General features: G+C 46.5%; 1 long non-coding RNA gene across 4 annotated transcripts; it reads left to right on the forward strand.

Moving 5' to 3' along the window:
* Positions 1-995: 995 nt before the first annotated feature.
* Positions 996-27,761, forward strand: LOC146753706 (uncharacterized). 4 transcript variants are annotated; one of them, XR_014939073.1, is made up of 3 exons: positions 996-1,134; positions 5,338-5,450; positions 27,631-27,761. It is a non-coding gene; the product is annotated as an uncharacterized LOC146753706 (long non-coding RNA). The 4 variants fall into 4 exon arrangements; XR_014939074.1 differs by lacking the exon at positions 27,631-27,761 and adding an exon at positions 15,049-15,708; XR_014939071.1 differs by lacking the exon at positions 27,631-27,761 and adding an exon at positions 5,997-7,550.
* The last annotated feature ends 223 nt before the right edge of the window (positions 27,762-27,984 follow it).

Here is a 27,984-nt window from a genome sequence, read left to right on the forward strand (position 1 = left end):
CCCTTTTTCAGAAGGTTTTGGTACGTCCAGCGTTTGCCCGGGGCTCGGGGCCATTTGGGGGAAGGGAGCGCTGGGGGGAGGGGAATCTTTGTCTCTTCCCGGGCAGATTTGAGATCTTGCGAAAGCGCACCGCTTTTGTTGCAGGAGACTACAGTTTCCCTCAGCCAAAGTTTTAATTACATCAGGGGTCAAAGGCTCGCTGTTTTCAACCCCCAGTTTGAATGCGGAGGCAATGGAACGGTTCGCCTTTGAGCGAAGGCATTCACACTTCCCCGCACATCTGCCCGCTCCGTGTCACACGCCGCTGCCCACCATTGTGCCGGGCCTGGCCCTGCGGCCTCACGCTGCGAGGAATGCGGTGATAAACCTCTGTAGCACGGCGGCAGCCTCGGCTATGGCCTGACAAAGTTCGTGTCTTCCTCAAATCACTTTATTTGTTGTTTGTTTCTGAAACAGAACTTCGTTTGGCTTCGTCTGTTCTGAAGTTTGCAGGGGGTCCCGAGTTTCGCATATACATCAGCGCTGTCACTGTAGTATTGATGAGATTCTCGTTTGTTTATTCATTCGTTTATTTACAGCTTTCCTGTGAAAGCGGTAGGTGGTCACAGACGGAGATGAAGATGTTGTTGGCAACACCCAATGTGTTCATTAGCTGCTCTGTGCCATTCAGCCCATAGGGATCACCTCGAAGGTCCGCAGGCTCCAGCAGATATCTGCATTGCAGCCCCACCTTTGAGCAAAGCTGTCTCTGTTGGTACCTTACAAAGCATGGCTGCTTTACCCCATGTCATGCTTTCCCAGGCCTGTTGTCAATGGGAGTGATCTTCCCACTGCAGAGCAGAGATACAAGCTCAGCTTTAGCCCTAACACCCCAATAACATAAATGTGTGTTTTTAAATGCTTATTTTTCATTCATTTTGTCTATTCCTTTGGACAGCACGGCGCTGGCAGAGCTCCTCACGTGGCACAGGAGCCGTGCTGACTCACGCGCTCACACGGGAAATCCCAGCATGCTTTCTGGCTGCTTCTCATTCAAACGATTCTTCCCAGCCTTCTGCTTTTGGGAAGGGAGCCTCAGTCTGCACCTCACACCCCGGCACTCTGCTGCTGTAATTCAGCACAAAGATAGCACAGGTAACTTGACCAGAGCTGCCTGTAAGTTACCTAAATGTACCCATCTTGTTCTTATAACTGTTCTTACATCTCACGACTGTTGCCCTATAGTTTAGTTTAGCGAGTATTACTTTGATTTAATCAATAGAGGCTTTAGTGAATAAACAACATACAGCCTTGCCGCTGTGCTGAGTAAAGCACCGGTAGCGCACAGCGCACGCGCGTGCATATTCATATGGACTCAGAGAGTGTTCCGTGTAAGGCAGCAGAGCCATTAACTGTTTGCTTTAATTAATTTCCGCGTTAATGACCACCAGAGGGTGCTCGTGTATCCGGGTGAACGCTGCTGCATTTTCGTCCTCTGAGGAACTGGGACGACGGATTCCAGCGCCGTAGGAATGAGAGTGAATTGAGAGTCGAACCCCATCAGTTATTTAAGCCGGGCACAGCGCCTGGCCGTGCGTGCCCCACTCAGGTGTGATCCCTCTGACTGGGGGCTGCCTAAACCAGCAGGGTCTTCTGCCCTACGTCTTCAGTACACTGTGCTTTTTAAACAGCAAAGACAACAACAAAGGCTTTAATTTAGCTGAGCTGCAAGCGTTGAAGTTAAGAGCTTCCTACTAAAACGCTTTGCATTTGAGACAAAAGCAATGCTCTTCCAAACATAACAAGAGTTTTCATGTTTGGTACAGCCAAGGCTGAGCAGTGTGATGCTGTGAGGCTGCCCTATCTGTATGCACGCTGCCAGTGCCCTGTGCGATGTGTGCTGAAACCGCAACAACTTCCAAGCAGACCACCCACTGCATTGTGCAGGAATGCCTTTTACATATCGCACAGACCTTTGAGTTCCTCCCTTTTTTTTTTATCTTATTCTATCTCTTCTAAATCATGTTCCTCCGAATCTGTCATTTATTGAAAGATAGATGCAAATAATGGTTTGGTTCTCTGGATGTTCACACTTACTGACAAGAAACTATCAAGATTAGAGGGAGGGAGTTTTGTCTCTGCAGAAAATGAAGTGGATGAGATTACTCGTGCTGCAGCTCATGCTGTGCAGTTCTGAATGAGGCAGCCAGCTCATGGCTGATGCTTTTTCTTCCTCTCAGAATGAAAGGAGGTAGCCTTGAGATGTAACTATTGCAGCAAAAGCCACCGTACTCCTGAATTAGCCCAAACCGCAGCTGTGTCATTCTGGAGCTGGGAGCCTTTCCCACAGGGCAGCGCTGCCATCCGACACGACAGAGAGGTGAAGACAGAGCCATTCTTACCATGGCACAGCACTGGGATGCTGCTGTCAGAAGCATCTGCATCTCTCCAAGGGCTGGCAGTGCTGTGCTGCTCTGCCATGTTACAGCTGCCCTGGCAGACATGATGCTGCTCCAAAATGTGCATTCGCTGCAGTTGGCACAGTTTCTTCTTAACAGTTTAAGTTCTGTTTGGTTGAAGTGCATTTTGTAGACTTTTATAATGACGTGTTTTGATTAAAAATACAGGTCTTTTAAGGTGGACAGATCAGAAAAGCACATAATTTCTTTGTACACACACCATCAGTCAGACTGCTTCTCTGCTGCCATCTGTCACACTGCAATAGTGTGGGATGGAGTATAGGTGGGAAGGTGCAACCCCTACTGCTGTACCACCAACATCCATTCTGATGTCATGGGCCAACATCACAAATTAGGAGGCATTACTTCCAGAGCAGCCCTTGTATAAAGTGGTTTGTGGGCATGTTGTGGTGGTGCTTTACTTTTCTATTTTCAGTCACCATCCCTGCAGACTATCAGTGTGTAGCACAGTTCTGTTCAGATTGTTAAGGGGTGGAAAAAGAGAGCAGCTCAAAGTGAGCCACGGCAGTGTACCATTTCTTGTATGCTAGAGACCTCAAGATATGGGGAATGATGCTAGAATCATGATTCCTCAGCAAGTCCTCATTTTCCCATACATAAATTTTTCCAGTCCAAAAACAGAATCTGGTGTGGGTTTGGTTAGTTTTTTTTTCCAGCATCTGTGGGTGTCTGGTAGTCTATTCAAAGAGTGTAACTTAGCAATAAGTATCTCAGCATGCATTGTTACTATACAGGAATCCTTAGTAAGGACCAAGAAGTGTAGATTCGTTTTGTTTTGTTTTGTTTTAACAACCACTAGATCCTAAAGACCTGGAAGATTCCAAGCCCTGGTCCCTGGTGTCTGCAGTCATCCTTCATGTGCTCAGCCAGTCCTGGGTGTCCCAGGCACATCTGTAAAACCTCTCCCTGTGTGCTCAGTAAATCCACATGGCTACACAATGATCACCATTCAACTGCTGCATGACATGTATCCAAAATATCATCTGGTAGAAATATGGGAGCCTTGTATAAAAATATTAAGGATTATGACATCATTACCTCAGCCAAGATGACGATTTTGGGTGAAGATCCTGTGCTGAATTTGTGCCTGAGGCAATTTGGTTTCATCCACAGGGTGTAAAGTATCCTTCACAAGATAACATTTGGCCACTGTTGCAAGGTCTTCCTACCCCCAGGCAGGTCAACACTTCTAGCCAACTTGGTGTCATTTGCAAACTGACTGAGGGTGCACTCAATGCCCTCATCCAGGTTATCACTAAAGACATTGAACAGGACAGGCCCCAGCACCAACACAGGGGAACACCACTCGTGACAGGTTGCCAGCTGGATTTAATTCTGTTTATCGCCAGTCACCCCTGGTCAATTTCTGTCACTTCTGAGATCTCCAGCTGCATTAAAATGAGCAAAGGAGCGGAACTCCTTGGTTGCAAGAGAGTCAAAGACAATTTACATTACAGTTGGGCTGCTCTTGAGTAGTTAGATCAGGCCCAACTCACAGTGCATTCAGCTGCTAAATTATTCTGAATTCAATTGGTAACTGAGTCAGACCAGAAACTGGAGAAATGAGGCAATAAATACATAAATAAATGAATAAGTGCATTATTTGAACGACTGTCATTGTTACCTTTGTGGTCAGTAAGCAAGCAGAAGGATGGATCTCTCCGTGTTTACAAAGTGCTCTCTGATGCATTCTCAGCTTCATAAAGTTTTATCTGAGTGACAGAAGATGCTCTTCAGGGCTTGTGAGTCTTACAGCAGCGTATGCCTCCTTTCACTTCCTCCAGAAAAAGCAAATTGCAGAAGTGAGACAGAGAGAAAAATAATGTTGTTACAGGGGATGTGGAGATTTTAATGAAGAGATCCAGCTGAACTCGTGGGTCTGAGCTCTGTGTGAGGAGAACTGTATGCATTATTTGTCCCGTGTTTTAGAAGGGCTGAATCACGGGAGCTGCTCTATGTCAGGGCTACAGGAAGTGTCACTGCCTATTCCCACCTTTCCCAGTTGAACAGGAGTCCCTCGCTGCGGTAGACCTGGTGTTGCAGATCCTGCTGTACATCAATGGGACACTGAGCTTGTAATACAGCTGGAAGGGGATTCCTACATTTAAAGCAAGACGCTGCTTCTCTTTTCCCTAAAATATCCCCTAGAGGGCACTACTGGAGGGCTGCTGCCTGCAGGATCCTGCAGATGGCTGCTGACAGCTTCCGACCCGCTTACTGGTCAGCACAGCCCAGGTTATGTGGATGCTTTGTCTTACACTTAGCTCAGCGGGCATGAAACTCAGTTTGGTCTACAACCAAAGCAGAACATGCTGTGTCAAGTAGACAGCCTCCAAAATGGTATGAAATAACAGTTTTCAGCCTGGCTATCGTTTGAACCAGGGAAAAGGCAAAACCTGTGAGATTTGTGGGAATCCCTGATGCAGATTATCACAAGGCAAGATGGTAGAGAAGTGGCTGGAGGTACTGCAGCATGTGTGCTAGATACAGCATCTCCCAAATCCTTTCCAGGACTGCAGGGCAGGCAGCAGAGCGAGGGTTCTTCATGAGCTGAAGGCTGAGTGCCACACCACACAAGAAGTCTGTGGGCTGATGTCTCAGCCATACACAGAGGATGTTCTTCTGTCTAAAACACTCATGTATTTGATTAAACGTGGATGAGCAGTTTTTCCTTACATCCAACCCTTTCTTGCACCTTGTGCACACGTTCTTCTCCCCATCACCAGGAACCTTTGGTTAGAGTCTGGCTCTTGTTTGCTCTGTAATGCTCTATAATGCTTTCTAGGTGCTTGAGGGCTATAATCAGATCACCCTCAGCTATCTCTTTTCCACACGAAGAGGTCTTTTTTTCACACAAAACGTTATCTGTGTTTTGCAGAATGGCCTCAGCTGAGAATATCTTTAGCACAGTTAAGAACGTGTCAGTCTCCAGCCAGAAGCACAGAAGCAGCACACATCTTTAGATGATACAAGCCAACCTGCTGCCTGGAGGTAAGGGTGGCCAGCTTTGAGATATTATATCTGTCTTTATTGTACCAATACACACAGCTCCCTGAGGGGACAAAAAGGCACGCTTGTGGAGGCTCACCGCAAGACATCAGCACATGTTACAGGTGATGCTGCATGAAGGTGAGGTCTAGCAATGAGCAGCTGCAGTTCTCTGTGCATGGCTCAGCATGGGCAGGGGCATCACACACCTCTCTGCTCTGCATCACTATTTGGCTGTTTGCTGAGTCAGAGTATATTCCTCCCAGCTACAGTAATATTTGCTGTATGGATTTTGTAGCTTTACTCTTTGACTTTATCCATAGACTTCTGTGAATTTGTCCTATGGTTTTTTTTGAGATAGGCAAAGCTGCCAGAGATGGAATGTCTAACAGTAATGGCTCACATGGTTCAGCCATGTCGGCTAAGAAGGAATGCCTCCTTGTGAAGGAGGTGAAGCTGCCACCTGCTGGTCTTGTTCGTTGCCTCTTTGCTCTTTCACTGGGAGATGCATGAGCAGACTTTGCCTGCTGATCTCTTTCCCTTTCACAGCTGGTGGGATCTGCCTTCATATTTGTCATCTCTTCACATCATCGTGTCTCCATACAGCCGACTGATGAAGAAACTTTTCTGACTTCTGATCATCCCTTCATACGTTTCTGTCCTTTCCAGTTCTTCCATCTCCTTTTTGAGTTGAAGACATAGAGGTCAAATATTGCTCAGAGGCACTAAAAGAGGCATATGAAGGAAGAGGCATTGGTGGATGTGTTTGGATATGCTTAATGAGGAACAGAGAACAGGCTAGTTGCTAATTGTTTATCCAATGCTGTCACCAGCTGTCTGGAGTCTTCCCAGTGATGTAGGTGAAAATGGTGACCTGCACAAGGCCTTCACTACTTCGCAGTCACCTTCTCCTTTGTCCAGGGCCTGGTCCCAGAGGCAGCTTCAGTAAAGGTCCCAGCAATGCTGTAACCCTTTCCATATTGCCTAATTCATTGCCTGCCAAGACATGTTTGAAATAGCCCTGTCTGCAGCCCTGAGGACAAGAGCTGTGTTATTAACAGAGTGCTTTTAAAGAAAAATGGCTACTTTTATTTCCTCTCTCATTTATTTATTTGTTTGTTTGTTTGTTTCACTCCTGCCCCAAATGATCAAGATAGAGAAGCTAAATATTGCTCAGTGGCTTATGTTGTATGATAAATATTGTCTGTTTCAAGGTGCTATCTGAAAGCTCATTCTCACTCATTTGCAGACAGAACGGTTATTTCAGGACGGGCATAATATGGAAATGTTTCTCCTACCCATTTCTGGAGTCTTTTTTGGTATCCTGAGCAGCGCCAGATATTGGAATGGCTATACTGTGTCTGAGTGAAAAGACAGGGTACCTCAGCAGTGGCATCTACAGCAGGGACAACCACATGGGTTGCTCTAAATCAGGACCAGGAAGATTGTACTGCACGAGAGACTGCCAAAGCTGACATGGGCCATGATGTCAGACTGCTGGAGAAACACCTGGAGGAATGAGGGGCAGTGAGGGGCACTCATAGAAGCAATAAAAGGGCAGAGAAAGCATCAATTTACCAGTAGGAACAGTATGCTAGTAAGATGTGCTGTGCTCCTTTTTCATACATTCTGGGCCATCCCTGTGGGCGGCATGACGGTGATACTTCAGACCAACATATAACACTGTGCAGCTCAGTACTGCCTTGAGAGCTGCACCACCGGTGATAAGAGACAATGCAACACGTGCTGCTTTGCCCTTGAGTCCCTCCCTGTCCCCTGGTTCTGCTCTACAACCCATTTATTTTCCCACCTGAATGCCATCTCTGTGCTTTCCTTTAACTTTCACCAAATCCTGCAGGGGTCTGGTATTGCAGGAGAGTTTCCTCCTCTGGCTGCACACCTGAGAAAGAGCTTTAACGAAACTAGAAGATGGCCAGAGATTTTGTGTTCCTGATATTCCTCGCAGCAAATAGATATCCACTGGGGAAATCAGGTTATTTTCTTATCTCAGGAGCTGCTGTAGATGATCTTCCTTCAAATCCTTACCAGAACTGAGCCACTGCTGCTGGTGGCAATTAAAACACATGCCATGAAAGGAACTGATGGAGTTATGACTGTGTTGGTGAAATGCTGGTCCCCACAAAGACCCTGCCCACCCCCACCAGCCTGGACCATGACACGATTCATCCTCCATCACTCTGGAGCTGGGCAGCTTCTCATGGCCAGGTCAGAACCAGCACCTGGGCTGAAGGCATTGGTTACGAAGAGTAAAACAGAGAGAAACAAACAGCAGAACTCTCTCCAGAAGTGCAAACAGTGCTTGTGAGAGGCAAGAAGGCAGCACACATTGATGGCAGTGCAGTTTCTATTAGATGAGTATACTTGACATGACCCTGGCTGCATCCGTGATCAGCAGACCACAATACCACCACATTGTCAGCTGCACCCTCAGAGTCTGTGTGAGCTTTGCTTGGAATTAAGAGCCAGACTTTGTTTGTGCAACAGTCATTTATTTCTGCTTTCTTTACTTGTTGTCCAGCATAGGCCCTGCTTATGGTTCTGGGCTCTTCCAGGACTGGGGAGAACACAAGGCGCTGCTGGCCCTTCTCTTTGGCTGTGCAGGTGCACAGTGGAGTCAGTGAGCCCACTGATGAACTCTGCTGTGCTGCAGGTTGGCTTGCACAGATGATGCCCACTCACATGTCACAGCAGATGGGATACGGCACCTCTTCCTGAGTCATAGTGTCAGCTCACTGCAGCCAGCTGGAGAGAGCTGAGGATGTGTATGATATACTCCAGCCTCATCCTTGCTCCTCATGCCTTGCATCAGGGGAGGGGAGCCAGCCATTCAGCCATTCCATGAGAATACAGCCTGCTGGGAGGTCCCCACCATCCTTCCTACAGCAGGGATGTCTCTGGGCTGGCGCTGGCTGGCTGCTCAGGAAGGTAGAGATGAAGCTGCAAGCCAAAGATGGAGCCTAGGGCCAGCAGAGGAGCAGAAGTTATTTGTGTCTTAGGTATCCTGCTCTCTGCTCTCTGGTCCTGGTGAGACAAGCATTCAGGAGAGCCATTCTGCAGTACTGGTACACAAGGTCTTCATCACAGTGTCCACGAAGAGAGCAACAGACAGTTCTCAACCTGTCTGATTGCTGCTGAGTGCATGGTTTGTACTTGCTTCACTTCTGCCTCTCTCACTGCTTTACGGCTCATTTGGCTGAGCTCTTCATACAAAATAGCGTGTTAGACCAGCTCTGTGCTGGGAGTGCTGCAGGAAGGCATTGGATGGCTGGGAAAGGGATGGGCAAAGGGGACTCTGCTTTCAGCATCCACACTGCCTGCCTACCATGCTATTGCGCTTGTTTGTTTTGCTAACCCATATGGAATAATAATAATGTTTCAAGTCAAAGAAGCACACCTATGAAACCAACCCTTCCTGGTCAGTGACTCTGCCCCCAATCTTCCCACAGCATGTCCAACCACTGTGCTGCAACTCTTTGCTTTGTGTCAGACAAGGAAGAATGAGAATAGCATGTGCCTGATATTTGGTGATACATTGGTATATTCAGTACTGATATATATTGATGCATATTTGGTGGTATATTGACATGTTTGGCAGTATATGAATATATTCAGTGATGATGAATGAGCAAAGGAGATACTTCCAGAGCTCCATTTTCAACCTCCTTTCAGCCTCTTGGGGGAGCACCCAGAGGACATTTGCTCTCTCATTGCTGGCCCCATTCATGTCTGCAGTCTAACAGACTCACACATGAACCAAGGCCAGTTTTAGAAATCCTTGGTGGAAGTACAGTATGTCAGACATAATTCCACTGTTTGGAAACATTCCTTTTTATTACTTGATATTTAGATCATTTCTGTCCATGTTTATGTTTGTGCGCTTCCTAACAGGCATCTATTTGCAGAACAGAGTATGAGAAGTGCTTCTGACAGGCACATGTAGTGGCTGGTTTCAGAGAGATGGGGCAGGACTCGCCTTGCAGACCTTTTAGACTTAATTAGGAAGAGTTGTGGGGAGAAACAGCTGCACCCACATTTTCTTTTTTTTCTGTTTCCCACTGCTTTTGGCTGCTATACTGTGGGATGCACTTTTTGTGTGTGTGTGTACAGAGCAAAGTTCATCTGAGCCTTTACAGCACGGCATTATGGCAGATGGAAACCATTCCCAGCTGCCAGCTGATCTGGTTGCCCTTGGTGTAGAGCAGGACACTGAATAGATAACCCTCTGCCAAAGCAACAGGTGCTGTGTCAGTGTTAGGGGTTTTGTCTTTGTGTGGTTATAGCTGCCCCTCTAGCCTATGCTTAGGAAAGGCGATCTTCCTTCTTCATGCCATGGTGACCAATAGGCTGTCCTGAAGCTTTTTGCTTTTTTGCTGGTTTGCTCTGGCTCCTGCAGCAGCACCAGGCAAGCCAGGAGGCTTAGTTGTCAATGAGAAGGGAGATGAATGTGGGGGTGCTACCAAGAGCAGAAAGGAAAGGAACAAAAAAGGCCGCATCTCCTGTGCAGCCCTCCTGCTCAAATGCCACCATAAACAGTTTTTATTTTATTTTTTTAATATAGAAAATGATTTATTTTCTAATCAAATGGCTGAGGGGTTTGATTCATCTCTTGTGATCCTCCAAAACCATAAGCTGTTTGTGTAAGTTGCTTGCTGATTAAACTCTGTACACTGCTGTAAATCAAATCCTGCATTTCCCAGAGGTGATTGGAAGCGATCGTGCTGAGCTCTCCAGCATTAAGGCCACATTATTTCCTTCCGTCCAAGGTGTTTTCCAGGATTGCACAAAGCAAGTGGAGTTTGAAGGAAGTCTTATTTCACATTTTGGAAATGAGTAACTTCTGGGTTATGTTCAAGCTTTTTGGTAACCAGAATGGTACATTACTCATCTGTTCTCATTAAATGGGATTCAGCAATGGCTGAAGTCCCAGGAACTTGTGTATGAAGAATACAAACAAGATGGTTCTTTTGCTTCCTTGTGCTTTAACACTGCATTGTATCTCTGCATGGTTTTAAGGTGTCAGGAATGGATCCAGAAGGCAATCACGTCACTTTGTGCTCCTGTGTTTGGGCAAGTTGTTACTACATAGGCATCAGCAGCAAAAGGTGAAATCCAGATCTACGCATCCCCCTGTCTGAGTGGCTGCTTATAGACAAAATAATTGCTTGTAGTTAATTTGGATATATGTATCTTCCATTTGTAAGGTAGTATATACAGAGACACATCTGATTAAGTGACATTCTGCCATTATTGCCTTTTATTAAACAAAAAGAAACTGGAGAGTAACTCTTATAGCAGTGAATTGGAAATAAATGATAAAAACCAGGTTCCTTTCTCCCCATACAATTTTGTTCAAGTGTCACATATACAAGGACGTGGATGTGACTGTTACTGGCCACAGTAACCCCATGCAGTGCTATAGGCTTGGGGCTGAGTGGCTGGATGACTGTGAAGAGGAAGTGGACCTGGGGGTGTTGGTTGATGCTCAGCTGAACATGAGACAACAGTGTGCCCGGGTGGCCAAGAGGGCCAACAGCATCCTGGCTTGCCTATCTTGTGGTTTTCTATGACTGATGTCATCAGAGGACTAAAGAAGAGCAAGTGATGCCATCTGCCTGGACTTCTGGAAGGACTTTGATATGGTCCCACACCACATTCTTACTTCCAAACTGGGGAGACATGGATGTGAAGAATTGATTATTTGGTGTATAAAGGCTTGGTTGGATTTCCACAGCTAAAGGGCTGTGGTCAGTAGCTCTATGTTCACATGGATGTTGGTGATGAGTGGTGTCCTCCAAGGGTCCAAACTGGGACCATTGTTCTTCAACTTCTTTATCAGTGATATAGACAGTGGAATTGAGGGCACCCTTACCAAGTTTTCTGACAATACAAAGTGAAGTGGTGCAGCTCACCCAGCAGAAGGAAGGGACACCACTCAAAGGGACCTGGACAGACTTGAGAAGTGTGTCCAGGTGAACCTAATGAGGTTCAACAAGGCCAAGTGTAAGGTGTTGCACTTGGGTCTGGGCAATCCCAGATGTGTACAGACTGGGAAAACTCACTGAGAGCAGCCCTGCAGAGAAAGACTTGGGGGTCTTGGTGGATGAAAAGATGGACATGAGGCAGCAGTGTGTGCTTGCAGTCCAGAAAGCTAACAATATCCCAGGCTACGTCAAAAGAGGGGTGGCCAGCAGGGTGATAGAATTATAGAATAATAGAATTACCCAGGTTGGAAAAGACCTCGAAGATCATCAAGTCCAACCGCAGTCTAACCATAGTACCCTAACTCTAAAAACCCTCTGCTAAATCATATCCCTGAGCACCACATCCAAATGGCTCCTAAACACATCCAGGGATGGCGATTCAACCACCTCCCAGGGGAGCCTATTCCAGTACATAACTACCCTTTCTGTAAAGAAGTGTTTCCTAACATCCAACCTAAACTTACCTTGGTGCAACTTGTGGCCATTTTCCCTCGTCCTGTCACTTGTCACCAGTGAGAAGAGACCAGCCCCGCTCTCACTGTAAGCACCCTTCAGATACGGGAAGATGGTGATAAGGTCTCCCCTCAGCCTCTTTTTCCCCAGACTAAACAGCCGCATCTCCCTCAGCCTCTCCTCATGGAGCTGATTTTCCAAGCCCTTCACAAGCCTCGTTGCCCTTCTCTGGACCTGCTCCAGTACCTCCACATCTTTTTGTATTGAGGTGCCCAAAACTGAACACAGTACTCAAGGTGAGGCCTCACCAATGCCAAGTACAGGGGCAGGATGACTTCCCTAGTCCTGCTCACCACACCATTCCTGACACAAGCCAAGATGCCATTGGCCTTGAGTTCTGGATTCTATATTCTGCATATCAAGAGAATGGAATGTACTCACCAGATCACAAAGATCCATAAATCTTTACCTTAAAGGTAATGTTGGCTAGTGGACTGAGAAATTTCTTTTATCATGCCTTTGAGCTGTAGTGGTCTGATGATAACGCTCTAACAGTGGTACTAGATGGAAGAAAATCTTGCATGCTCTTCAGATCCTGATAAAAGTAGGAAAGGATTAATTCTCCATCCAGGAATACTCCTCTGTCTTTGGGTCTGACACCCCTGATCAGCAATCCTGTAGCCATGTTCCAGGAAAACATTAGCCCCAGTCTTTTTGTACTGCAGTATGCCTGGGGGACAGAGAGCAGAGTGGTAGGTGGCTCAAACCTATAACTATTTATTAACTGTCAAATGTCTGCAGCTTTACTGCCTTAGCTTAATCTCACGGCTGTGGAAGTACTCATATCTACACACCTAAGGAAACAGACTGGCAGGCAAAAGCCAAACTCTGACTATTAGGTTAAGGCCATTTAGCTTCTGGAGTTGCTCACCTGGCTCTTTTGTACTGTGGTTCCAAAATTCAGGAAGGACAATCCCCTCATTTTTAAGATCCTCAGCATGTATTCACTGCAAACAGCCTTTCCAGAAGTGCTGAGCTGTAAAATCACTGCTAAGGAATGGCACACGATGCACGGAAATAAAACAGTCCTCTGACAGAGAAACACAGAGGAGTACAACTACTGGGCTTTCAAGCCATGTTGGCTGTCCCAAGGACCGTTAATGGGAAAACACAATTTCAGCTTGAACTTTGGGGTATGTGTTTACAATGGGCTTTATTTACTCCTAGGCACTGGGGCTTTTTGTTGTCGTTGTCATTTGTTTTTTGTTATTTGCTTGGTTGGGTTTTGTTTGTTTGTTTATAATGCATATGTAACTTAAATAGCTCTCATTTTATGCTTGTTGCCTCTCTAATTCAATAGGACAAGTGGGTTGTAGATACATCATATTTCCATCAGTATTAATCCTATTACAGGGCACAATGACTACCTGCTGTTTTGGACACAACAGTAGTGTAGGTCAAACTGCCAGCTGCTCTTGCTCATGTAATTACCTCTGTGCTGATAATGTGAGGCCTACGTTGTTTCGTTTCTGATGCATTTAGAGCACCACAAACACAAAAGTCTGTCAGAGGGGGAGGTAAAATTGCCACAGAATTACAGTCATTCAGATTTATAATAGTCAATGAGACTGCTCATTGCTCTGGAAGTATTTGGGGTGTGAGAAAGCATTATGTACATGTTTGAAGTTCATGTAAAGTGTAGAATTTGGATGAAGAGAAAAGAATGCAGTTCATTCTTGTAGGTGGCAGTAGCCTCCAATCCTCTGGGACCTCTCCAATTGAAACACTGGCAGATGATGTAATCTTGTGGGGCTTGGTAATCACCCCCACCAGCTCCCTCAGCACCATTGACGGGATCCCAATTGACCCCATGGACCTGTGGTAGTCCATCCAGGTGGAGTAGTAGGTCTCTCATGGTTTCCTCCTGAATTGTGGGGGGTTTAATCTGTGCTCCATCCAAGATTTCCAGGTCAGGGAGTGGAGTACCCTGAGGATAACTGACAGATGAGAAGAAGGCAGTGAGAACCTCAGTTCAAGCTGGGCTTTTGCCTTTCTGATTTTATAGCAGCTTCTTTGTAGGGCAGGATATGGCAACTCCTTGTTAAGCTGGGTATTCTACTGCATGACCATGATACCATTACATGCTTCTGGTTTCAGTGTGAAGTGCTAAGTGTACCTTCTGATCAGTAAAGCCTTTGCATTCTGCCATCTCAGATGTGTTCACATGAGGTCCTTTGTTTTAGCAGGGTAAGCTGCTCAAGGTCCATCTCCTGCAGCAGACTTCTAACTTAACAGACCTTCGTCTCCCCTTGTCTAAACCAGTGGAAATTCAGTCTCTTGACACCACTGGAAAGAGCCTGGCTTCATCATTGTTGCGGCCTCCCTTCTGGGCAGGGCATATCACTGAGCTACATTTAACTTGGTGTCTGTCAGGACTCCTAGGTTCTTTTCTTCCAAGCTGCTCTCTAGTTAGAGCATCCCTCAGAACACAGTAATGCCTGGAGTTGATCCTCCCCAGGAACAGGACTTTGCATTTCTTGCTGAACTTCATGAGGTTATTTCATCCCATTTCCCCAGTACACCGAGGACCCTCTGGATGGCAGCATAACCCTCTGTTAAGTAAGGTCCTCCACAAGTTCGATGTCACCTGTGAATATACATAGGGTGCACTCTACCCTAACACCTGAAGCATCAAAGATACTAAGCAGGTGTGAACCCAGTGTTGATCTTTGGGGTACTTTACTCACTGCTGGCTTCCAACTAGACTTTGCACTACTGGCCATCGCCCTCACAGTCCAACTGTTCAGCCAATTATCAGAGGCCTTCCCTAAGCCTTGTGCTCTGGACTGAACACACCACAGGACCTCTGCAAAGTCTCACTGCCCTCAAGAAAGTCAGCAGTTCTTCCTGATTTAGTACTGTCCACAAATTCAGTGTGTGCTCAACTCCTGTGTACATGACATACATGGAAACACAGAAGAGAAACTGCCTTAAAATTGAATGTTGGGGAACCCCTAGTGACTGGTTGCCAGTCTGATGTAATCTTGTTTACTATAACTCTTACTTCATTACTGAAATTTATCAGGTTGGTCGAGTATGATTTTCCTTTGGAGAATACACGATGTTTACTCCTTATGATTTCCCAGTCATACACATACCTGCAAGATGCTCCTGAGGTTACCTGCTCCATCACGTTCTGAGCTGAGGCTGTCTGGCCCATAGTTGCTCAGGTCTTCTTCTTGCCTTTCAAGAAGACAGGAGTGACATCTGCCTTCCTCCCATCTTTGAGTACCCAGTTGCCATAGTCGACCATGGATGATGAAGTTAACCTCACCATCAGCTCTGCCGGCCCTCTCACCACTAGAGGGTGCATCCCATCCAGGCCCACGAAGTTGGAAATGCCCGGTTTTCTTATGTATGTATCTGGCTTTTGTGACATGTATTGGAAAATGCATTCAAATGTATTGGAAAATACTCTTAAAATCATTTTTTGTTAGGGTCCAATAGCTTACAGTGTTCATCAGTTATATAAGATACCCATGGATTTGTCAGTATGTTTTTACCTGAGAAAGCAAGAAAGCACTGAAACCCAGTGTTTTAGAGACAGATGCAGAGAATGGCAGCCTGAATTTCTCAGTACTCCATCATGGCAAAATGAACTTCAAAATGCATGTAAGGATGAGCTCATGCTGTGTAAGATGAGTCAGATTTTGTGTGCTGAAACTCTGCAGCATAACCATCCAATCTGCTAGTTTTATGTTTCTGTTGCTTTTTTTTAATATATATTTTAATTAAAAATGTATTTTAAAAGAAGTTTTGATACTTACCATGTGTTACATCTTATATATTTTACATGTGGCCCTTTATATGCAGCCTAAGACAATTCCTCTTCACTCAATGAGGCCCAGGCAAGCCAGAAGGTTGGACTCACTTCTTCTACTGCTTGCAGTGATTTGCAAGTGCCATGTGAGTTTGAGCATGTTAGCTTTCATATTAGAAATTTAGCTAAACCAAAGAAAGACTGTGTTTGTCTGTGTGTGAGAGCTCTACACCTGAAGTAATCTGAATGGAAGCTCCCTACTTGCAGCAGCCAGATGCTGCAGGCTATGCAGCGCCTTAAGGATTAGTGTCCTGCTATTCATTTTGGTCTTTTCAGAGTGACAAGCAGTGTAATACTTTAGCTGCAGAGCTTTGGCAGGCATGCTGTGGGTATTACTCACCACACACCTTTGTCAGTACGTCAGATTAAAGCACACCCAACCTGTGGATAAATCCAGGTTTCTTTGCAGCATGTAGATCATTTCAGTAGTACGCATTTTGTCCCAAGATAATAAAAGTGTCAGTACTCCTTTTCTGCTAATTAGTGAAGCTATGTTTACAAGGTACGGCCAGTCCACTTCCTTCATATCATCTATTTTATTGTCTGGTGAACAATATGTGAACTTTCTAACTCTAGGTATTTATAAAAGATGGATTTCCCTGCTAGTTTTCATACATGACAAAGACTTTTTGCTGGTGCCAGTATGAAATGAAGAGTGGGTGTTCTATTTTATAATGAATAGGTATTCATAACAGCAGGCATGACAACAAAACACTTATTCTCAGGTTGAGTCAACACCAAAGCATCACAAAAAGTGTGTCCACAAAAAGTGTGTCCACAAAAAGTAGTGCTTTGCAAACATTACTTTTGTAGCTAAACTGATGTAATACAGACCTCACAGATGAACTGCAAAAGATGCTGGAAAACTGAATGCTCCATCAACTCCAAGGATGCTGCTGCACCAACATCTGGCTGGCAACCACTTACAACTGCTGCATCTCAGGAGTCAACACCTGGCTGGGATTGTTCAACATCTCCACCAACAGAATAGAAGAGAGGATGGAGGGCACTGGGGATGGTACCAAACCAGAGGAGCATTGCATGTACTTCAAGGCAGTGCTGCCCTTCAGAGGACCTCAGCAGGCTGCAGAAAATGGCTCCTGATAGCCAACTGGAGCACAGCCCAGTATTCTGCCCTTGGATGGGACGAGCCCATAGCAGTGCAGGACGGGACCAGCAGCCTGTAGAGCTCTGCAGCCCTGGTGGGCAGCCAGCATGTGTTATACAAGGACTCTGTGGCCTCAATGGCTGACCAGGGACTGAGTGATACTTGCAAGCTTATAGAGGCTCTCCCACTGCTTCTTAACGCTCATTGGGTTGCTTCTAGAATGGAGCCCGCTTTCTGAACCTCCAGTTTAAGAGAGATTTTTCAGTAAATGGTGACAGATCTACCCAACAAGACAAGTGTAAACCTGGGAAAGCATGGAGAGAGATGGTGGGATTTCCATGTTTGGGATACTCAGTGGGAATGTAGGAACCTCACCTATCTTTGTTGTAAGCCCTGTTGGAGCCAGGTTGGGCTGTAGTGGTGCCTTCTGGTCTAAATCATTCTCAGTTCCTTTGATTACATTTTGCATGACATTCGCAGAATGACTGAAACTGAGGCAGATAATTAGTTTTGACTGGTCTTAAGCTGTTCCTACCAGCTTTGCACTCTCCTTTGGACATTCTTCATTTCTGGTGGGTGTGTGGTGGGGCTCTATATGGCTGTTTCCTGTGCATAACGTCCTGGCACTGTACAGGTCATAACAGAAATCTTAGTCCTATCTCAGTGAAGTGTGAATGACAATCATGTATTAAAACACAAAAAGAAGCATCAGAAAAAGGTTAAAAGGATAGTCATTATTGACAATCAAGGGAACAACTAATAGCAACAAGCACTAAGAAATGCAGCTTCTTACACCATGTCTAGAAGACTTGCGCTCAGATGCGTTTGGGACTTAACAACAGCAGAGAACCTCTACACAGAGATCAAAAGGAAGTCAGAGAGGTAAAACTTCACTTTTGTATCCTGGAAGATATGAAATGAAATTGAAACAAGCTCTGCAGTTATACCTGGAGGCAGCCAAAAATGGTAGTTTAGGTTTGGCAAATGGCCTCTCTTCCTACTGGCAACACACAGGTAATTGCCTACTTATTTGAATCCTTCTCCTAAACAGATACACAGAAGATGCTGTACCAGAGAAACAGCTGAGGAATTATAGGTGGAAATCTTGTGTGTCCACTTGTCTTACACTGTCAGAAGCTGAATAATAAACATTGGGCCATTGAGTTACACTTAGTTTTTCAAGAAAGTCCTACACTTGGTATTCATGTGAGTAAAACCCTGGGTTAAATTAATAACCCTCATGATTATCGAGAAAGTCATTTGTAAGATATGATTGACACTAGCCTGGGAATTCAATCAAACATAAACCCATTGTACCTCTGAGAGGATGCTGGTAGCCACAGGTGCTTTCCCTCTTTCCACATCAGCACTAAACCAATACATAAATAAAGCACACTACCTTTCTGTTCTCTCCTTTTTTATCAACTTTGCTTTTCCTTTTCCTTCATCCCTTCCCTACTTCCTCTCCCCTCTCCTATTTTTCTTCCCTATTTTTCTCCCCCTTCCCTTCCCTTCCCTTCCCTTCCCTTCCCTTCCCTTCCCTTCCCTTCCCTTCCCTTCCCTTCCCTTCCCTTCCCTTCCCTTCCCTTCCCTTCCCTTCCCTTCCCTTCCCTTCCCTTCCCTTCCCTTCCCTTCCCTTCCCTTCCCTTCCCTTCCCTTCCCTTCCCTTCCCTTCCCTTCCCTTCCCTTCCTTTCCCTTCCCTTCCTTTCCAACTTGTGCCAGGTCACTAAGAGAGAAAAGCAGAGCTGATCTTGGTGAGGTGAGTCTGCTCAGCAACAAGAGAGCACAGGCCTTTTTCTGGGTGTTTGGGAAAGTGCACACATAAAGCCATAGAACAAAGTGGTAACTCTGACCATGTCAGACTTTGAAATCGTACTGTACCTGATACCTGTTTGTGCAGCTCTTCCTGCTCACCACAGTGCATTCACAGCTTGCAGGCTCACTGATGGATACAGTTGGTTTTAACCAAACACACTGATTTCAGCCTTAACCTCATCCTGTTGTGGACAGGTGCACACTGAACTCACTGTTATGGTCTCTCAGAGGGGTGCAGCTGAAGTTTGAGAGCCTGGAATACCTGCTTCCATGGACACTGCCCACTGCAGTCAGCCTGCTTGCTGGCCTTGGCTCTAAAGCAAGATTTAGCAGTTGCCAGCTCTACTCTAGGTAAAAACAGATACGAAGCAGGGAATAAAAATGAGATGCAGTAAGCTTAAGAAGATATGCCAGCATTTCTGGTGTCAGCATGCTGCTGTGGAGTAAGTGGATGTGACTGGTTGACCTGGAGTTTGCAAGAAGCTCACAGAAATGCATGTCAGAAAGAGCAGCAACACAAAGAATTCTCCAGCATTTGTTCCTCAGTTGTACTTGTTTAGACAAACCAGACAGAAAGTACCTGATTTAGTCTGAAGAGAGAAGCCAGAGTCCAAGGTAAACATGTATGGGCAGCACTTTTGAGTAGCTTGACTTTCAAGTTTCCTGAGAGCAGTCATGCCCACAGAGTCGGTAATGAGAAGGAATTTGTTTGCTGAAGGATTTCTGGGGCTCAGTGCTTCTTTTCCAGGTGGGGGCATTCAGACAACCGATGAATGAAGCGTTTTCTGTCTGGGACAGTAAATATTTAACTGGAAAGTTTAGAAAGATCTGCGTTTCTGAGTTTTCAAGGCCTCTCCAGGGGAGAAAAAAAAAAACACACACACAAAAAAGAAAGCAAAACCTTAAAAAAAAAAACCCACCATCTTTTCTGCAGGCACGAAACAAAAAGCACAGAAAGGAGGAAAGAAAGTGGGAGACACAGGGAACTCAGGAAGGCTGTGCTCTCCTACAGCGTGCTGTGGTCCAGCATCACCTTCTTTGCAGAATGTGTAGTAAACTCGTTGTCTCAGCATCTGCAACACACTGCAGAGCAGTTCTGTTTCCCTGTTCATATTATTCCACCACCCAAAAAATCCCATTAGTCACGTGAAATCCAATCACTGGATGTTCAGTGTTTTCATTCCTGAGGAAACCAAACAACACAAAAAGTGATCAGCTCAGAAATCCCAAATTGATGAGAAAGGGCACTTTCTACCCGAAAATGTCTTTCTCAGGTCTTCCCAGTGTTGTGCCTAGCAGGTTTTGCATATAGGAGTGGTACCACCAAATCTGGCATACAAACTTCAGAGCGGCTGGGTTGCCAAGGACATGCTGGGATGGTGCATGCAGAGCCCCAGCATGATGGGCTTTGGGGCTTGGTCCAAGTAATGTAGGGTTTCCAGTGATTTCAGTAGGAACTGAAGTTGCTCTCAGGAAGATGAATGTTGAAACCAGCAATATTCTCCCATTCAGTAACAAGGATTCATTTTCTGCTTTTTTTTTTTCCTGGAAAAGCAGCTCCAGACAAAGCCTTCAGCTGTTGTTCTTTGACTGACCTTACTGCCTAAGAAGAGCTGTCTTTCATTGCCTTCTAAGATGACTGAGATAAGTGCTGTGTGCACCTGAGGCCACGGCAGGTTTGGTAGTCAAGCACAGTGGAGAGCCCCCAGAGATCTGCACGCTCCACTGCTGCAACAAACTCAAGGGCCTTCTCCTTTCTGGTATGATGCACACACTGGCGCTGGTGAAATGCCTGCTTAGCTGTGCTCTCACAAGTAGGCTGGAATCCACACTAAACCACTCCAGGACTCATCCAAGTGAGGACTGGGAAGAGAAACACCTGGGGACAAAGTGTTCTCGAGGAGAGGTTGCAGTCTGCTGTCCTGAGAGCAGAGCACTTCTTCCAAGGTCACCATTGGTAAGAGGAGGGCTGGAAGGGCAGAAGTGAAAAAGCAGAGATGAGATCTATCAAGAAGATTAAACGGGCTTGCTCTTGCTGTGAGCATTCCTCTGGAGCAGGTCTGTGTCGATCTTGATGGATGGGTGCTAGCGGATTCTCCAGGCTCCTGCTGTAGGATGATTAACTTTCTTATTGATGGTGGTCAGAAATGGTCCTTTTGGGTTACCAAAACTCTAAGCAGTGAAAGTGAAAGGGGTTGGGATTGTTTAGGCTGGTCAAGGGGGTAACAGGCTGCTGCCTAATGGAGCTATAGAGAAAACAGGCAGATTGATCTCACAGGTCCACAGGAGAAGAGCAAAAGGAAAAGGAGACAACAGGGAAAGTTCTGGTTGGACACAGGGAAAAGATTCCTTCCCACAAGAGTGGTGCTGCTCTGCAACAGCCATTAGAGAAGTGGTGGGACCTCTGTCCTTGGAGATACTCCAGATTGACAGGGCAACATGATATAGCTTTGGTGAGCCTTGCTTTGAGTAGACTGTTGAGATGAAGGCTGTGAGACACAAACCCTAAGATCATCCACAGTGATCCTTCTGTGATCGATCACAGAGAGGGAATGCACACAAGTCTAATGCCAGCACATGAGAACACTGGCTCACAAGCATGTAAAGAAGTTACTACAGCTGCTGGCCCTCTGTGCCCCATGAATGTAAGACTCATGGCTTGCTGCATAGGAGGTGTCCCCCAGTCCTTGATAGTGCAGACACACCACAGCTAACACGTTCTGCTAGTTAGTGTTTGGCTCCTGTCATGCCACTGATCTTTGCAAGAACAGCCATGTCACTGCCAACAACCTTTGGATGAGATGTGTGTTAGCAGAAATTTCTCTATGCTCTGCAGGAGGAGGCGTGCAGGATGCAGGGAAACCAGGGACCAGAGAAGACAGTGCAGGAAAAACAGTAATAAAGCTGTTGGAAGTGTCCATAGACTTGGGAAGGACTTGATGAGCCTACAGTGGGATGCCATGCTGAGGCCTGTATGTGTACAAGAAGAAGGAAAACAAAGGAGAATGTCAGTAGAGGCAACACATAACAAACAGTGAATCCTCTCCCAAGGTTTTCAGATGCCAAGTTTTTAAATGCCAGGTTCTCCTTCCTTTCTCCTAGGAGCAGGATGCTTGCAGTGCAGGGCTGCTGTGTACCAGGTTGTGTTCTGCCTGCTCATCACAAATTTGATGTTCCAAAGAGTTCAGTGAAGAGAGTGCTTTCCTTCTGTTATTTTTCTGATTCAGGATTTTTGCACCCAAGGCAAAGATTAGGGTGGCAATGCACCTAGAAGTACTCAATGCATCCACTTGGCTTGTACTTTTACATGTTATCACAAGCACAAGCTGCCATTTACCTCTCAGTATTTCCCACCCCATAACAGATATGCCCCAGATAAGACAGTGACAAGCTAAATACACTGCATGCATTCAAGGCCTGCCCACCAGCAGGTCTTGAAGCTCATCATACGAGCTTTTGGGCTTCTCTCCTTTCAAAGCCCACAGAGCTTTGCCAGCGCTCCTTATGTAAATGGCAAATTTATGCGCACACACACCCATGCATGTGCAGCCATCCCTTCTGCTTGCTCTCTAAAAGGCTGTCAGATATTTCAGTTTTTCCAGCTGAGGCCTCTCTTCCCAGTCACAAACTGCTGGACAAATGCTGAGGATTTCATGTATCTCCCTGTTACAGGTTTACCAGTGGTGTTTGGCCCTGTGTTGTTTCCAAAAGTGGAAGCATGTGGATTTTAGGAACTGCCTTCCAGACTATGTCCCATTGCTATGCACTCTTATAATGCCCTCAGGATGGGAGCATTGCCACTACATTGTGCACCATTACTAGACCCCCCCTTTTAAACTGACCCATGTCTCATGAAGGAAACTGGAAGATGTTCCCCCCCCATCACCCTGCCACATCACCTGCTATTGAGTGAAGTAACTCTATTAAGAAAATGGCTCTTCATGTTTCTTATGGTGCACGGTGCGACATCCTACTACTGTGCACTGCAGCCAAGTGAGGCTGTCCCTGTAGCACACTTTGCAGGGGATCACACGTTTTCTGTGCTTTATGGCACCTGGCACAGCTCGCTTTCCCTTCCCCATCCTTTGAACAAAAACTGCAGAAGCTGCAGATTTCATCCAAAGGTGGCCAGCAGATCAGATGCAACAACCTAACATAACAACCTCAGTGAAGCAACAGCCACCTCAAGAATGCTGAAACACCTCAACCACACAAAGCATTTTCTGTTGGAGGATGCAGCTTGAAGCTTTCTCCCCTTTCCGCCTGGCTTGCATTTGAAACCTGCAGAGGCCATGCAGGAAGCTGGGGAAATGTGACTCACACTCACTTACACCCGTGAGTGATCCTGCATTCTCACCAGTCCTGCCCAAACTCCAGCTAAAGGCGCTGAGCAAACAGGAGGATGGCAATTATAGCCGTCAAATGGCTTTGCCAGCATCTTCAACTTAATCTCATTTAAGTGACTAATTAGTATCCCTTGAAGATCTGTGATGTGCTTGTCACATGGATTACAAGGCAAGCTACTGATAAAAAAACTCAGCATAAAGTCCTGTTTTTGATGATTCCTGACACAGATTCAGCAGGCGTCTGTTATCGGTACAGCACTCCAGAGCAAAGCAGCCCAAGGTCTATAGAAGATGCTGCTGCTGGTGAAGTGGAGGCATTGGCAGAGTGGCACAGTGCGTGTTATACCTCACACACATCTAGGAAGCACAAGTGTCAGCAATACTTGAGCACGGGGGCTCATGCATGGGCAGGCTGTGTTGGCAGCTGCCCAAGCTGAGACAGTCAGAGAACAGCAGAATCATTAAAATTGGAAAAGACCACCGAGTCATCTATTGCCCTGCTTCCATTGACAGGCTTCTGAGATGAGAAAGCACGACAGCACTGCTCATCTGGTAAGTCTAAGTTGCTGCCTGCAGGTTTTTACACTTATTTCCAAAAGGAAAGCTTCAAAAAGGAACCAGGAGAATGATAGCATGTGAACAAAACACTGAAGGAAAACAAAAAGGCAGAGTAGCATAGAGCCAGTGGAACAGAAAGAGATGTGAGAAGTATCTCCAATGGTAAAGCATCTCTACTAACAGGTAACCCCACTGCAGCTTAAAGCAGTCAGACATTTTAGAGTCTGCAAAGGAAAATCTGCAGCAGGGAACATGTCTGCAGGAAGTTCCTGCAGGGTTGGCTGCATTTCTTTTAAGGGTTAGGACTTTGCTTTTATACTTGGTGAAAATCATGATGTTGACTGAAGCCAAAATTCACAGATGGGAGAGGAAAAATGACAGCAGCCTGTTCACAAGGAAGGATTATTCTGTCACATAGGATACAATAGAACCTTCCTCTTTTACCACTTCAACAAGTTTTATTTCATGCTGGAATTCCTGCTTCAGAAAGGCACTGTCATGGGAAACAGATTCTGCCTGCAGACCAAACATTGCTCAGGATATTGCTTCCACCTCTGCGTGCTATTCATCATTAACGCAGCTCTAAGCAAAATCACAAATCTATTGAAATTTCTTTCTTCATCTCCCCCTTTCTCTTCAGTAAGCGTGTAACAAGGATACAATTGTCTGAAAGCTCAATGGTGGAGAGAACAGAATGAAGCCTTCAGACGTGCCTCAATGATTCAGATACTATTTAGATAGCCCTAAGTCTTGGGAAAGACTGGAGGTCTTCCATTGTGTTGAGCTCATCCGCAGGTCTTGAGATGCCACTAGCAGATGACCCTTCTGTGGATGTCCCACCTAGGATTATCCTGACTCTGGGATAGAACCCTTAGTAAACCGATGGATCACAAGCCTTTGTCTTTGAGCACATGCAGTTTGTGTTGGGCAGCTGCCCATTTGATCAGCAGGAAATTGCTTCTTCATTGAAGTGATTGAAGCTTTTGAAAAATGAAGGTAATCAGCACGGGGCTGCATTTGAGGAATATCGATCCTTGTTACCTAGAAGTTACTCGTCAGCCTGCTGCTAATGGAGCGTGAGCAGAGGGAGGATGTCCAGCCATTGATGAATACATACAATCCCTGGTCAGAATCCAGCCCAGCCCCACAGAACGGGCTCTTTTTCTCTTTTGCCTTCAGCTGCTGGGTCACCTTGTGCTTCAGCTTCTGGCTAGACTTTGTCTTTCTTGGTGCGCGTAATGTATGCAGGCCCACTCTCTGCTGGGCCATAGGGAGCACTGGGAAGCAAGTCTGCAGTGGACATCCAAATCCTCTCAAACCACCAAAGCTCCTCTCTTGGTGGCACCTTTGCTCCACTTCCTAAACACAACACTCTTTTCAAGCCCATCACATTTTTATCTCTGGGGCAATACTCTCTCCCTGGGCTACACGTTGCCGCAGGAGCAGGAGGGCATGGGGAGGAGATGTTTGAGCCCCATATGTTGAGGTTCAGTCATTTAAAGACCACTGGGCCAGAAAGTGGACCCAGGGGCAGCATCACTTCTGCTCCTGCTCAGAGAAGTGTTTGCACATTTTACATGTCAGCAGTTTCATGGAGCAGCACTCCAGAAGTCCTTAGAGCAGGACAGGCACAATGAACCCTTCCTGGCAGGAGCAACTGCCTGGTCACCCTCAGAGCCCTGTGCTATTTCAGCTGGAGCACAGGGTGCCCCAGCCTTGGTGCAGTGCACAGCACAGCTCATGGTGGGACAGCCTGGCTCTTGCTTTTCTGCAGTACATTCCTGCACCATTCAGGAAGATGATGCTGACTGATCCACGACAGGCACTGTGGTATTACTGCAGCCTTTAAAGAAACATGGCATTAGCAATCAGTGCCATGGTGGCCAGAGTGCCCAGAGCAGTGCTAGCTGCTGTCACACCCCTGTTCAATGCTTGGAGGTATGTATGCTGCTGGGCTCATCAGTGAGAACAGAGGAGCGTGCTCCCAGTGCAGCAGACTTTGATTCCACAACCATTTGTGCAGAAAATCTTCTATTCTGACTCAGAATAGAACCAGAAAGAAATATGTATCTTACTGCTGCCTCTCTCTCTACATGACCCCACCACATACAGTGATCCTGAAAGCCCTCTAGGCTTTAAAACAACACCCTCACCCCCCCACCCCCCCAACAATAAAATAAATAAATAAAAGAAGCAGTACATGATGAGAACCATAACGTGAAGAAGGACCTCAGGCACCATTTAGGAAAGGCACAGTCTCTTGCTCTGGCACAGTGCCACCCATGCTCCATGCCTAGAAGGCTGGGAAAGGTTCTGGGGAGAAAAAAAAAACAACACTGTGCGGGAATGTTTTAAGGGCCTGAGTGGTAATGAGTCAGTGCTGAGGTTTGGGTTCAGATGTTTCCTACCTAGCACCTGCCAAATGTGCCAGAACTCGATGGGGAAGGACATGGAATAACTTTATCTCTGGTTCACAGACAGGAAATAGGAGCTTAGCAGAGGGAATGCATGCTTGAGACAATACTAGGAGAGGGATGAAATCATACAGGTGTCAGGATCCCTGACGTACAAAAGGCAGGAGCTGGAAATCCACCATGCCCATCCTGCAGCTATTGCTGTTCTACTGATGACCCCCACAAAGGAAGGCAGGAGGAAGAAGCAGCTGCTGTCCCAGAAGATGGTGTGTGATAGGTGGACCTCCCCTCTCCTACCTCATGTGCTGCTGTAGAGGTTGGGCAATAATCAGCAGGAATTTGATCAGGAGCTCAATCCTGGTTACCAAATATGTATTGCACTGGGCTGGCATGTGGGTGCAAACCCCTTATGCTCTGTTTGCACTCGTTCTGGCGCTGACTCCATCCTTGATGAGCTCACTGGAAAGCTGCTTTGTGCACAGCAGCCCTGAGAGATAGGCTTTCCTCCACACCCAGTGCTGGCCCCAGTGTGGGAGGGGAGACCCAGGAGGCCACAGCCTGCTGATATGCCAGCAGGGATAGGTGGCAAGGCTGGCTAAAACCCACATCATGCCTGGGGTGGGGGGCTTTGGGCCAGAGTCCAGCTCTGCCACATTGCATGAGAGCGCATGGGAGGGCTTTGGTGTGCAGAGCAGGGTGTTTAGGCTGAGCCCTGTGGGGGAAGAAGTTGGCATAAACATCTTTTGGACTTCCTAAAGATCAGACCTTTAGTGGCAATGTGAGCTGATGTTGCTTTTCTGATCAGAGCAAAGATTCTCCAAGAGCTGTGTATGAAAAGAAGCAGAACAGCACACACATCTTGGTTGTGTGCTTATATGAACAAGGTTTACTCCTGCGCTAGACCAGCTGTGTTGAGCAGCTCAATTGGTGTACAAGGGAGGGCTCAGTCCCCAAAGTATTGAAATGAAAACCCATTTTCCAGCTTGCTTTGTAGCAGCACTAGGCCTCAAAGCCACAGACAGTGGCAATAAGCAGCAGGAGATGAATGCAGGTGGGTTGGTAGTGCCCTCATCTGGTGCTGGAGCTGCCAGGAAGCATTCCAGATCTTGAAAGACAGGTGGTGACCATCCCTCCAGTCATCTCCAACAGGGTCTGAGTTGAGAATCGCAGAATCACAGAATTGCCTGGGTTGGAAGGAACCTTAAACGTCATTTGATCCAACCCTCCTGCCATGGGCTGGTTGCCCCCCACCAGATGGTGCTCATTTAGCCTGTGCCACTGCCTCAGCATCCTCATCATCAAGAATTCCAGCACAACACTGAGGGCTACCACCCATCCAGTTTTTCAGGCTGCAACACATTGTGGGTTTCGGGTTGCACTGGGAGGACATTCCTATAGCACTACACTCCCTGCAGGGCTAATCCGCAGGGGAATGTGCCTGCAAGGTGGGGCTGCCCTTAGGCTGGCCAGGCTAAAGAAAGCAGTTGCAGTCTCACTGCATGCTCGTGCCAGCCTCGCCTGGCCTAAGCCCGGACAGATATTGGAGAAGGGACCACATCAGATCCTGGGTAGTCTTACACCTGCCATGTGTTGCTGTTTTTTGCAGCTACCCTGACAGCAACATGTGCTCCATGAAGTCTGAGCAGCTGAGGACACCACTGCTCTCTGCAGAAGCTTGGGCACAGGGACCCCAGTGCTCCACTGACACTTTTAAAAACAGTGGAAAAATGACACCCTCCAATCCAGATGCTGGAGATGCTTCTCTTTGAAACACTGCTCTGCAACTTGCTGAACACGCATGCGAAGATTTCAGGTGAAGAAAGCAAGCTGAAGTAGTTAAACAGTGCAGAGGAGAATGATCTCTATGTCCAGCGCTGCTTCAGGAAATCCAGCCTCCCTTCTCCCTGCCCACTTATTTAGGCAGGAATTCTGCTTTCACCCTTACCTACCATGTTGGCCT

Source organism: Coturnix japonica, chromosome Z (genome assembly GCF_054131305.1).
Source record: "Coturnix japonica strain WE chromosome Z, WE-NBRP24, whole genome shotgun sequence".
Classification (NCBI taxonomy): Eukaryota; Metazoa; Chordata; class Aves; order Galliformes; family Phasianidae; genus Coturnix; species Coturnix japonica.